General features: G+C 40.0%; 1 protein-coding gene across 3 annotated transcripts in view; it reads right to left on the bottom strand.

The window, feature by feature from the left end:
* LOC138743207 (E3 ubiquitin-protein ligase SH3RF1-like) overlaps positions 1-12,733 on the bottom strand; it is a 58,203-nt gene that overhangs the window by 28,925 nt on the left and 16,545 nt on the right. The window lies entirely within an intron of this gene.

The following is a 12,733-nucleotide window of genomic DNA, read 5'->3' as shown; positions in this document are numbered from 1 at the left end:
ATACAGCACCTGGTATTCCTAGGTGGAGAGTGTAAAGTTCTACAAATAAAGCAAGAATATCAACTAAGATTAAAAATGGGATTTATTCATCTTTAAAGAAGGCAGGAATTGAATCAGGAATATATAAAAGTCAAACAGAAACTAATCACAAAACATACAAGATGGTAATGATAGAACACTTGGAAAAAAAAAATGATACTATACAGCAGACCAGGTATAGATTTAGGAAAGGAAAATTATTTTTTTTCCAAAATTTGTTAGGTTTTTTTGTGAATATTGCTAGTGAAATAGATAAGATGAAACTAGAGAATACAATGCATTTGGATTTTTAACAGGCATTCCATAAGGTTCCTCACAGGAAGTTGGTCCACGTGGTAAGGGCATCTTGAATTACGAGTAATAAAGTTTACGTGGCCGAGTCTGGAGGGGGTGGGTTATGGGGAGTGGTTGGATAGGCTGGGTCTTTATTTCAAGGCAATGGAAGCTGCGGGTGATATTATAGAGGCTGACAAAATTATGAGAGCCAAGGATAAAGTGAATGTTCAGTCTCTTTCCCAGATTACGTATTTCTAGAATTTGAAGGCATAGGTTTAAAGTGAGAAGGGAAAGATTTTGGAGTGGGATTTTTTTTTCCCCCACTCAGAGAGTGGTCCAGATCTGGAATAAGCTGCCAGAGAGAACAGTAGAAGGGGAGCACAGGAACAACATTCAAAAGTCATATGGACAGATTTATGGATGCAAGGGGCCTAGACAATCGCATTTTTGGCCAAATTTCTGCTTGCATTCCCAATCATACCCAAAGAAAAAAATATTGTCCTAACTGTGCACGGCTATGCCTCTTGGTTCCCATTGAATAATTAACGTTCAATCTACCCGTCCCCCACAAAGACTTTACTGTCCAATCAAAGCACTAAACCAATAGTTGGGCCATGACTCTTTCATTAGAAACAATCTGTGATTGTGAAAAAGAAGTGGTGGTTCTTCATGCTCTAACTAAAAATGGAGTGCTGTGAAAGGGAATGCATAGGAATCCTCCCAGGCTATTTTAATCTCTCCGCCGGCTCTTTTTCCATCAGATAAGCCTGCTTAAAATAATCCTTTCTATAACCAGATGAGAATCATTCTAAAATAAACAGGGATTTAGTCGGTAGTGACTTTTGGAATAATGTACAGTCTTTTTATTCTGCTGAATATTCACCATTCAGAAAATAATGGTAATGTATCCTATATTATGCTAAACAAGAGTCGTTTCTGATTAATTCCTGCTGGAAAATGAGAAGTTTGGCAACAAGCAGCTGTTACCTCCTCATACAATGAGTGGCCTTTATTTCACAGAATATAGTAAAGGTACTTGACAGTGAGCCACTTATTCTGCTGAATATGTGAATCGTGGATGCTATTTTATCTTGGGGAACCTTCATTTCATTAAATGTACAGGGACTCTTCTCAGTCGCACAGCACGTATCCTCTTACCCACAGAATAAACATGAGCCATACACTGGAGCTCTTTACATTGCCTCCAATAAGTTCTGTTTGTGATCTCTTTATTACATTCCAGTTTTACTTGCCTTTCTATAAAAAAACTTATCAATAAGATTGAAAGAATGCAGAGAAAGACTTCAGGAATTGAGTTACAGTGAAAACAGGATCGGACTTTTTCTCTGGAGTGCAGAAGAATGGGGAGATGTATTCAAAATTATGAGGTGTTTAGACGGACTACACGCAAGTAGACTTTTTCCACTGAGGTTAGGTGAGATACAAACCAGATCACATGGGTTCCAGGTGAAAGGGGAAAGTTTAGGGGAAATATTAGGGTGAAACTTCTTCACACAGAGAGTACTGTGACTGTGGAATTAGCTGCCAACTGAGGTGGTGAATGTGGGCTCAGTTTTAACATTTAAGAAAAAAATGAACAGATACATTGATGGGAGGGGTATGGAGGGCTACGGACCTGGTGCAGGTCAGTGGGAATAGGCAGGTTAATAGTTTGGCACAGACTAGAAGGGGCTGAAGGACTTGTTTTCTGTCATGTAACGTTCTGTGGTGAGAGAGAGAGAGAGAGAGAGAGAGAGAGAGAGAGAGAGAGAGAGAGAGAGAGAGAGAGTGTGGTTAATGCAGCACCAATGCTTTAGCTTATCATGGAGAATCATAGAACATTATAGAACGATCAACCTGCCTGGACCCACTGACCTGCACCCTGTCCATACCCCTCCCATCAATGTACCTGTTCAATTTTTTTTCTTAAATTTAAAAATTGAGCCTGCATTAATCACTTCAGTTGTCAGCTCATTCCACACTCCCACCACTCAGTGTGAAGAAGTTCGTCCTAATATTCCCCCTAAACTTTTCCCCTTTCACCTGGAACCCACGTCCCCTGCTTTGTCCCCATGTCAGTGGAAAAGCCTACTTGCATTTACTGTGCGTCATAATTTTGTATACCTCCCGTCATTCTTCTAACCTGTTTAACCTTTCCCTGTCACTCAATTCCGGAAGTCCTGGCAATACACCAGTAAATCTTTTCTGCACCGTTCAATCTTATTTACATCTTTCCTGTAGAAAGGTCCCCAAAACTGGAGTTTGGTAAAGAGATGACAGACAGCAGACAGATAGATATAATAATGGGGTTAACATTTTGCCAAAAGCCTTGTATCACACACTTCTTTCCACATGGACCACACATATGGAAACAAGGCATTTGGCAAAATGTTAACCCCACTAATAGCATGACGAATACATCTGCATCCCTGTGCCAAAAAATGCCACCTGCAAGTCGAGTAGAAAGATTTTTCCCAATCATTGTAATTTGATACATACATGGAAATGGAAGAGATCCTTCTGGAGAGCTCAAGGCACTGAAGGGAATAAGATCACAGGTCAGGTCACGTTGTGAAAATTAGATGTGTGCGTGGATCTGCTGCATTGCATGTTTGGTCTCGTCATTGTGACCAGTTCTACCAGCTCTCATTACAAGAGCCCTCAGGGACAGCTGTCTCTACTCTTCTGACTTTCCCTCAGTAATAATTTCTACTGTGCTGACTGCATTGACAGATAACGTCATATTAAGGAGGGGGGGGGGGGTTCTCTTTTGTAGCTCAGTCCTCGGTGACTTTTTGATAGTGAGAACCTTAACTCTCAAAATGGAGTAAATACAATTCCCCAGGCCCTCGTGATCCTATAAGCCAGAACAGCTTCATTGCATGATAACCTTCAGGCAATCCTGCACTGAGACTCCTAAGACCCTTTGGAACTCTGATTCCCAATTTCTCTCCCCATTTAGGAAATTGTCAACTTCCTTATGCCTTCTCTCCAAAAATGGTGGGAACATTTTTCTCAGCATCAGTGCACAGTCCTTTACACTGAAAACACAGGCCTTCAGAATATTATTTTTTTATGGGGCACTTCCCAATTGCTTTGCACAGTGTTGAAAATATAGCGTTTCATAGAAATATAGAAGATAGGAGCAGGAGTAGGTCATTCGACCCTTCGAGCCTGATCCGCCATTCAACGAGATCATGGCTGATCTTAAAGTTCAGTACCCCGTCCCCGCCTTCTCTCCGTAACCTTTAATACCCTTATACTGAAGAAATAGATCTAATTCCCTCTTAAATATATTTAATGAACCTGCCTCTACTGCCCTCTGAGGCAATGAATTCCACAGATTCACCACCCTCTGGGTCAAGAAATTCCTCCTCATCTCGGTCCTAAATGGTTTGCCTATTATCCTCAAACCATGGCCCCGGGTTCTGGATTTTCCCATCCTTGGAAACATCCCATCTGCATCCATTCTGTCCAGTCCTGCCAGAATTTTATAGGTCTCTATGAGATCCCCTCTCAATCTTCTAAACTCCAGCGAGTACAATCCCAATTTGTGCAATCGATTTCGACAGAAATCGGCAGCTCTTTGCTTTGAATTGCAGAGAATTTGACTCTCACCCTGTTACCCCACCCCTTTCTATACTGCTTCGCTGATTATTTTAGTTGGGATTCTATTCAACATTACACAATCCACATTTGTTTGGGACTGGTTGAATCCACAGATTCTGTTCTGAGCAGAACAGAGGATTGTCTTTCGTGGCTATCTCTCCTTTCCTATTCCCTGCCCACATTTCCCCATCCCTCTGTAACTCCTAATAATTCACTTGGGATCCAATTTAGGGCCATGTTTGTTGCCTATTCCAATTTGTTTGGCAGAGTATTGAATGATGGGCATCAGCAGGTTAGTAAACTCTGTGGAGTAATTTTGCATAGCTGAGTATCACCAGAGTGGGCATGCACATGTGGTGCTTTGCAATAGAAAGCAGCAAAGTGAAGTACTGATCATGAGTGATCTTGCAGTCTGAACAGCCCGAGACAATTTCCCACAGACTCATTCCCCTGCCACGATGACTGTGGCCATAATCAACTGATTGAATGCTGCGTTTTGTCAGTAATCACATTTCTGTCTGAACAATATCTGAAAACTAGGAAAAATCCAGTTTTCTGTTCAGACAGATTGAGCATGAATTGCTGTTGACAGAAGTTTGTTGAGTAAACCATCTTCAGAGTTAGTGATGCAGAAAATACCTTTATTGTGGGCCTGTCACCACATTTAGATACTCAAAGCACTTGTATTTGATTCAGTACTTTTTTTTAAAGCACAACCTCTGTTACAATGTAGGAAATGCAGGAGACATTTACTGCTGTATGTTCTAGTGGCCAGATAATGGTTTGGTGATGTTGCTACTGGAACTTCAAACGGAATGGAGTGAAACACAGAAGTCTGCAGACACTGTGTCTGAAGTAAAAACACACAGTAGATGCAAGAGGAACTCAGCCTGTCTCACAATGTCCATCGAAGGTAGAGATCTTTGTTACCTGTCTCCTTTCCCCTAGTTTTGTTTCTCTCTTTCTCCCCTTTTCCCTCTGTCTCCTTTCACAGAGCCAAAATCAATTCTCTCCTTTCCTTTTATCATATCCAATTAACACCTTTTGTTTGTTGGTCTGGACTCCTCCACTTTCTTCCTTCCCCCTTTCTTTCCCAGTGTCTGATCAGCTGGCTGCCTGCTTTTTAATTACACCTTGAAGAAGGGCTCAGGCCCGAAATGTTGGCAATATATCTTTACCTCCGATGGATGCTGCTAGACCAGCTAATTTCCTTCAGCATTTGCTGTGTATTTTGACTTCAAGCAGAATTCCTCAGTTGTTCTGCATATTGATGCAGTTGAACATTTTATGACCACAGAGAGTAGACAGGATCTCAGTTTAACAGTGCATCAGAAAGACAGTCTTCAACAGTGCAGCAGCCCTGCACTGGAGTGTCCGCTTAGAATTGCATTCAAGGGTTTGGAGCAAGACTGAGCCCCACAATTTCTCGCTTGGAATCAAAAGGGTTTATCACTGAAGCACACTCTATCTTTTATTCTGAAGTGCAGAATAGTTAAACAAGTTCAATTTCTACCAGCACTTTGCTGAATAGGGCTGAAATTTAACAAACGTTAGAATCTGTCATGCACGAGAAGCTCAAGGCCATCAAAATATCTTGTTTAAAGGAAATCTTATGATTTAAGAAATGGAATAAGCAGAATTTTTGCTGAAATGATTTACATCTCCACGAGCTTCAAGTTATTTTAGGAAATAATTTTTGAAGATGGATTACCACATCTGAATTGCTCCATGCAAAGACTTCAATAATACTTAGTCCTTGAGGTGTAAATTCTTATATTTTGAATTCTCATTATCTGGAATCCAATCAACTGTAAACCCAAAAATGTCAGCGAAAATATCAAAGAAATAACTAAATCAATACATTTTAAAATAAATAGGAATAAACAAAAATTTAAATAAAGGCTTGAATACAAGCTTCTGGCGCGACTCTCCCTATCCCTGCAGAGTAAGCATCTTTTATCTTTATTCGTATTACGTATATTAGTAGGGATTTATCTGTAAAATTGAGGGAGGGCAGATTAATTATGAAAGGTGGCACGGTTAGTGTAGCGGCTAGCACAACGCTATTTCAGCGGCACAGGCTTCGAATTTTAATTTTGTATGTTACCTGATTAAAGTGAACGTTACATAATTAAATCCACAATACTGATTTTTTTTCCAAATTACTTTACATTTTCTCTTTTGTCTTTTAAACTGTGTATTCAATGCAGGTGTACAGGTATTAGTTAGGCATTATAACGGTGTGTCTCAGTTACCCGGAAAATTTGCATATGCTGCATCCATGATCCCTTTAGGTGCCAGATAATAGTTTTATAAATCTATACTTTATAAAACTTCTCTAAAAATCTTCCCTTAAAGAAAAGATAAAGCATTTCTTCACTGAACTATCTCCTATTGAGATGAAGAGAGGCTAATACATTCGTTCCGAAAGCCATACTTCTGTCGATGAGAGCATAGAATATGGCGAGTGTTCAGAATATACCTTTAGAGAAGGTTTACTTAGTAGGACCAACAAGTCCACTGTGCTGCTCAACACCAAGTCTCCTGTGCCAATGTGTGTGACATTGCTCATACCGTATCCACATGGCAATGGGCTTGAACTGGAGGCAAACATGAAAAGGTGCTCTAAAATGGAACAAATCAGTGGCCCCTACCAGCTTACACTGGCGTAAGAACATAACACCCATGATGACATTTTCCTTGTAAGTACACATTAATCATGAGTTATTTTGTTGTAATTAATTCATGGTAATGGAAGCCTTAAGGGGAGGTGGGTCTTGAACCATTGTTGGAGAATTAATAAGTCATCATAGTGCTGAGGTCACTGCTTTTCAAAAGGGTCGGTGTTGGGTCCACTACTTTTCAAGTTGCATTCAAATGATTTAGATGACAGAATTTTTGGCTTTGCGGCCAGGTTTGTGGTGGATTAGATGATAAGTGGAGGGGTGCCTAATGTTGAGGAAGCAGGGAGCCTGAAAAGAGACCTGGATGCTAGGGAGAATGGGCAAAGAAATGGCAGTTAAAATATAGTGTAGGAACATGTTTGGACATGTACTTTGGTAAAAGGCATAAGGAAGTTGACAATTTCCTAAATGGGGAGAGAATTTGGGAATCAGAGTTCCAAAGGGTCTTAGGAATCTCAGTTCAGGATTGCCTGAAGGTTATCATGCAATGGAGTTGGTGGTAAGGAAGGCAAAAGCAAAGATGTTGAGGCTTTACAAGTCCGACCACATTTAAAGTACTGCAAGCAGTTTTGGGCCCATATCTAAGGAAGGATGTGCTGGCATTGGAGATGGTCCAGTGGAGGTTTACAAGAACGATCCCCAGGATGAGAAAGTTTAGCTATGAGGAGTATTTGATGGCTCTGGCCCTGTACTTACTGAAGTTTAGAAGGATGAGGGGGACCTCATTGAAACATCATGAATATTGAAAGGGCTAGGCAGAGTGGAAGATGTTTCCAATGGTTGGAAACTCAAGCAATAGCGAGGAGAGCCTCAGAACAAAGTACAAGCAGAGATGAGAAATTTCTTCAGCCGGAGGGTAATGAATCTGTGGAATTTGTTGCCACAGGCAGCTGTGGAGGCCAAGCCATTGGGTATATTTAAAGCAGAGGTAAGTAGATTCTTGATTAGTGAGTGCATCTAAGGTGATGGGGAGAAGGCAGGAGAATAGGGTTAAAGGGGAAAAAATACATCAGCCATGATTTTAATGGTGGAACAGATTTGATGGGCTGAATGGCCTAATTCTGCTCTCGTCTAAATTTTGTTATTACTGACCTAATTTAGCACAGTTTTCTCAATGTCCAACGAACACCGCAAGACCTTTTCATTTTTTTGCATTTAATTTTTTTAACATAACATAACAATTACAGCACGGAAACAGGCCATTAGGCCCTTCTAGTCCGCACCGAACCAAACGCCCCTTTCTAGTCCCACCTCCCTGCACAATGCCCATAACCCTCCATCTTCTTCTCATCCATAGACCTGTCCAACCTTTTCTTAAATAATACAATCGACTCCGCCGCCACTATTTCCAATGTATAAATAACAAATAATTCTAATGTTTATTGTAATGATACCCAATATTATGCATCATAACTGGCTAAATATTTATTGTGAATGACTAATGGGGTTGACTTCCTTAATGTCAAATATTTTCATAGCAGATCAACTATTCCACTGATTGTGTATCACAGGGCTGTCTGTGTGCCAAAGATAATCAACGTTGTAGAAGTCTTCCTCAGGAGTGTGAGGCTCATTGACTTTTGTTACTCATTGTTAATTATCCCAAGAAGACAGCAGTTCTATTTTATAATTCAGGGCCTTCTCATGCAATCAGAGAGAATTGCGCAGTGGATAAGGATTGCCCCAATACTACTGATGTATGAAATAGGGTAAAACATTAAAATAATTAGATGAATGCCTCTAAATTCATAAATGTAATGTTGACACAAGTTATGATTGGACGAATGGTCTCCTTTTTTTAAGCACAAACTTCTACAATGTTTTTACAGTGCCCTCCATAAAGACACTTTTTCCTGCACTCCCTAGTTTTACATTTGTAATCAAACAATTCACATGTAATTAAAGTGCACTTTCCAGATTTTACTCGAGGAGTTTGACCATATAGAAATTACAACACTTTTTATACATAGTCTTTCCCCCCACCCCATTTTAAGGCACCATAATGTTTGGGACATTTGGCTTTACAAGTGTTTGTGAGTACTCGGGTACGTTTCAATGCTTCATTGGCGCAGAGAACTAGGATTGCTTCTAAGTTTTTGATCACCTTTGGAGTCTATTGATGACATTTCTCAATACGAGGAGCCGAGTTGTGCCAGTGAAAGTCAAAGGAGCCATTAGGAGGCTGAAAAACAAGAATAAAACACTAAGAGACATCACCCAAACCTTAGGATTAACAAAATCAACATTGAAATATCATTAAGAAGAAAACGTACTGGTGAGCTCACAAAGGGCCGGGTACACAAGGAAGACCTCCACTGCTGATCACAGAAGAATTCTCATCATAATGAAGAAATATCATGTCAAGATCAGAAGCTACACTGCAAGAGGCAAAGGTGGTATACTTGGACAGTTCCTTTACGCTGCCACACTTTGCTCTTGCCATCGTTCTGATGCAGGGTTAATCTTGGTCTCATATGTTCCAGAATTCTGCAGGCTCTTGTTAGCAAACTGCAATCAGGGGAGTCTTCTGCGGACAGTAGTCATTGACATATCCACACCTGCCTCTTGAAGAGTGGTTCTGATCAGTCGGACTTGGGGATTTTGTTTCGTTACGATGAGACGACCTCTGTCATTAGCAATGGAAGTCTTCCTTGGAAGACCGGCCGCTCTGCGATTACTGAACACACCTGTACAGCCTTTTTTCTTAATGAAGCTCCCCATTCTGATGGTTTTGGTAATCCTAATGTTTGGGTGATGTCTCTTACTGACTTATTGTTTTCAGCCTCATCGTGGCTTCTTTGACTTTCAATGGCACAACTCTGGTCCTCATGTTATTAAATAGCAACTCCAGATGTCAAAGGTGATCAAAAGCTGAGAATGAAGCCTAGCTTTCATATACTTGAGCAATGGAGCAATTAACCATATTTGAGTAATCACAAATACCTTGGAAGCCAAATATTATGGTGAACCGAAATGAGTGGACTAGGTTTAAAATGTGCTATAATTTCTACACGGCCAAACCAAAATAACCTTGAATAAAATCTGGAATGTGCACTTTAATTATATGTGAATTTTATGATTTCAAATTTAACATTGTGGAACACGGTCAAATCAAGAAAAAGTGTCTGTCCCAAATATTATGGAGGGCATAATAGATGATTTTATTTTGATTACTGCCGTTACAGAATACGAGCGCTCCAGAAAAGTTAGCTTAAGCACTGATTTTAAATAATTCTACTCTAATATTTGTGAAAAGTCTGTGGGCTTTGGATTGTTTGCTTCGTCATTTGCATCTGTCATTCATTAAACAGTGTCTTTATTTTAGAAGAAAAAGGCAGGTACTGTTCTCAAGTCCACAATTGAATTCTGCCTTGGTAATACTATTGACAATGAAACCTTTATCCTTGCAGTCACGAAAACACTTAAAGTCCAAACAAGTTCTCAGATTGCCAGTATTATAAAAGGTTATGCGGGTTAACTATATAACTGCTTATAATGATGGTCATATACTCTGGCTTTGTTAACTGGCTACATGCTACGTTGCTAATTTGGGCACAGTTCGACTTCCAGGAAGAACCCCTGACAATGAACTACCCTGCTGGATTTTTGGGGAATCTCTTCTCAGACATCCACTGCTGTTTGATTTTTATATATGTTTGAAGTAATTTAAAAAAAATCATTTATTCTTCTCCTCCATGATCTCATCACCACACTGCAATGTATCTGACCCTCAGGATGAAGGATCCATCTGTTCCAATGCTTGCACCTTGCAAGCTAGAAATTGTTAAACAAGTGATGGTATTGTTGGTTTTATACTATGATGGGTGACATAAAATGATAATGGAATTGTTGATAATTATACCTTTAATCTATATTAATTAGGCCTCCACAAACTCAGTAATGATGCAGTTGAAACTATAGTGATGGAGAGATTGACAGCCAACCAAAACCCTTGACCCTGGCCGCGCCCTCAGGGACTCCCGATGCCTTGGCTGCTGTCTCTAGCCTAGGCCCTGGTGGCCTGTTCATTGAAGCTGCCAACACCTTGGCTACAAAATTTAGCTTGGGCCCCTCCACCTGCCTACTGGAGCTCCCTACGCCTTGGCCACAAACTCCAGCCTGGGCCCTGGCCACTCATCCTCAGGAGCTCCAATCTACTCTTACGCCGTTCGGGCACCTGCTCACATTCTGCCACACCTTGATGAAGGGCTCAAGCCCAAGACATTGGTTATGTATTTTTATCTTGGTTATATAAAGCACATTGTTTGACCTGCTGAGTTTCTCCAGGATTGTGTTTTTACTTCAACCACGAAGTCTGCAGACTTTCGTGTTTTACTTCTATCCAAAGCCATTTGTAGTTTTCAAGCAAATTACACCAATTAGATGTATCGAACTACTCACATACAAGACCATAAGACATGAGGGTTGGAATTAGGCTATTTAGCCCATCAGGTCTGCCCTGCCATTCCATCACTACTAATTTACTATCCTTTTCACTCCATTCTCCGATCTTCTTCCCATAATCCTGGATTCCTTTCCTAATCATCTATCTACCTCAATCTTAAATATACCTAATGACCTTGCCTCCTCAACCACAATATCATTGGGACTTATTTGGGGTTGGAGACCAAAACTGTACGATATTCTAACTGTGGACACATTAAGGTCTTCTCTATTTCCTTAACTTCCTGTTCCGACCTATATGTGGAAGCACATAACGTCTCCGCTCCTAACTTTTTACATCCTTGTCATTTGAAAAATCGACTTTAAGATTTCTCCAACAGAATTTCTCTTCCATAAATAAAGCTGGCTCTGCCTAATAATTTAGAAATTTTCCAAGTTAACTGATTCCACATATTTAATTTCTCCAGTGCAAATTTCAATGGTCATTTCTCTCTCATTGTCTCTGCAAATTCATTTCTCAGCCAAGATCCACATTCGATCCTGTGAAATTATTTCACATGTGACCCATTCCAATTGATCAAAACTTTTGACATTAACAGTCCACAATCTTCCAGCAGCACATTACATGGTATTTGTGCACGATGAAACCTTCTGATATTCCAAAGGGTTAGAGGATGCACTGTTATCTCATCCTATCTGCACTGCTACCCCTGGAATGATTATACATATGCAATGAAATAGCTTCTTCTTGCAGTCTGTGAGATTGATGAACCATGTAAATCATCCCAAACATTTATATACTTGAACAGTAAAACCCCTGTTATCCGCAATTCAAGTAAGTGGCAGCCTCAAGCAACTGGCAAAATAATAGTGGAAAATAAATACCGGTAGGTAAAAAATATGAATGTTTAAAATTAGCATGTTTCACAGTTAGTTCGCCCATCGTGCAACACTCAACCTCAAGCAAGCAGAAAACTCACTTATCCAGCATCTACCAATCCCCATGGGTGCCGGATGTCAGGTTTTTTTATAACTGTATATGTATTTTTATTACTTGTGATCTTTATGTATTGTGTGTACTAAGGTCTAGAGAGCCACTGTTTTGCCAGGTTTTACAAGATGATAATAAACTTGAGCTTGTAACTATCAATTTTAATATGGCGTGTATGACATTGAAAACTGATGCCACAGACATCATTGCACAGAAACTTCATGCCCTCACGTTCAATACAATAAGGAGGCTGCTATCTCAATCCTGACAATACAGTGGCAGAATTAGTATTGTAATGTCTTCTGATTTGCAACATAGAGAGCGATATAGAGATTCCATCTCTTCATGCCACACTATGGCTAGCATATAAATAATTATGATAATGAAAGAACTAAATTGAATTACCATTTTTATCTGTGTTTAACACGTGTTTATGCAATTCCTGTCAAAACTGCAGTTAAAACAGAGGCCGTTCACAAATCTCCACACAAGTCCTTGCCACACCTACACAGATGCAAATAATTGCCTTAATAGCCCATAATCTTATGCAGAGTCTGAGACTTGATAACATCATGTGCAGCCAATGCACCAAAGCAATAACACAAAAGCTTCCACATTGTGAATTCTGCTCTGACTGCCTCCCTTTGGTTGGCAAGCCTACCTTCACATTCAAGATATCAAAAGTGGCCCATTATGACCAATATGTGAAAGAGGGTACAAGTACAGACAT

This window comes from Narcine bancroftii, chromosome 9, assembly GCF_036971445.1.
Source record: "Narcine bancroftii isolate sNarBan1 chromosome 9, sNarBan1.hap1, whole genome shotgun sequence".
NCBI classification, from domain to species: domain Eukaryota; kingdom Metazoa; phylum Chordata; class Chondrichthyes; order Torpediniformes; family Narcinidae; genus Narcine; species Narcine bancroftii.
Note: the sequence above shows the minus strand (reverse complement) of the source record. Positions and strands in the feature narration are given on the sequence as shown.